This window comes from Procambarus clarkii, chromosome 55, assembly GCF_040958095.1.
Source record: "Procambarus clarkii isolate CNS0578487 chromosome 55, FALCON_Pclarkii_2.0, whole genome shotgun sequence".
NCBI classification, from domain to species: Eukaryota; Metazoa; Arthropoda; class Malacostraca; order Decapoda; family Cambaridae; genus Procambarus; species Procambarus clarkii.
Window position 1 is genome coordinate 2,998,915 of NC_091204.1, and position 1,575 is coordinate 3,000,489.

Here is a 1,575-nt window from a genome sequence, read left to right on the forward strand (position 1 = left end):
CTCTTTGGTCCCGCCTCTCAACTGTCAATCAACTGGTGTACAGATTCCTGAGCCTACTGGGCTCTATCATATCTACATTTAAAACTGTGTATGGAGTCAGCCTCCACCACATCACTGCCTAATGCATTCCATCCGTTAACTACTCTGACACTGAAAAAGTTCCTTCTAACGTCTCTGTGGCTCATGTGAGTACTCAGTTTCCACCTGTGTCCCCTTGTTCGCATCCCACCAGTGTTGAATAGTTTATCCTTGTTTACCCGGTCGATTCCTCTGAGGATTTTGTAGGTTGTGATCATGTCTCCCCTTACTCTTCTGTCTTCCAGTGTCGTAAGGTGCATTTCCCGCAGCCTTTCCTCGTAACTCATGCCTCTTAGTTCTGGGACTAGTCTAGTGGCATACCTTTGGACTTTTTCCAGCTTCGTCTTGTGCTTGACAAGGTACGGGCTCCATGCTGGGGCCGCATACTCCAGGATTGGTCTTACATATGTGGTGTACAAGATTCTGAATGATTCCTTACACAGGTTCCTGAACGCTGTTCTGATGTTAGCCAGCCTCGCATATGCCGCAGACGTTATTCTTTTTATGTGGGCTTCAGGAGACAGGTTTGGTGTGATATCAACTCCTAGATCTTTCTCTCTGTTCGTTTCATTAAGTACTTCATCTCCTATTCTGTATCCTGTGTTTGGCCTCCTATTTCCACCACCTAGTTTCATTACTTTGCATTTACTCGGGTTGAACTTCAACAGCCATTTGTTGGACCATTCACTCAGTCTGTCTAGGTCATCTTGTAGCCTCCTACTATCGTCCTCAGTTTCAATCCTCCTCATAATTTTTGCATCATCGGCAAACATTGAGAGAAACGATTCTATACCCTCTGGAAGATCATTTACATATATCAGAAACAGTATAGGTCCAAGGACTGACCCCTGCGGTACTCCACTCGTAACGTCTCGCCAATCTGAGACCTCACCCCTCACACTGACTCGTTGTCTCCTGTTACTTAGGTACTCCTGTATCCAACGGAGTACCTTCCCTTTCACTCCAGCCTGCATCTCCAGTTTTTTCACTAGCCTCTTGTGTGGCACTGTGTCAAAGGCTTTCTGACAATCCAAAAATATGCAGTTTGCCCACCCTTCTCTTTCTTGCCTTTTTTTTGTTGCCTGGACGTAGAATTCAAGTAACCCTGTGAGGCAAGACCTGCCATCCCTGAATCCATGTTGATGCTGTGTTACAAAGTTCTTTCGCTCCAGATGTTCCACTAGCTTTCTACGCACATTCTTCTCTATCAACTTGCATGGTATGCAGGTTAGGGACACTGGTCTGTAATTCAGTGCCTCCTGTCTATCCCCTTTCTTGTATATCGGGACTACGTTAGCTGCTTTCCAAATTTCTGGCAGTTCCCCTGTTGCCAGTGATTTGTTATACACCATGGAGAGCGGGAGGCACAGTTCTTCTGCTCCTTCCTTTACTATCCAAGGGAAGATTCCATCTGGACCTATAGCCTTTGTCACATCCAATTCTAGTAAACACTTCCTTACTTCCCCGCTGGTAATCTCAAACTCTTCCAGTGGTTCC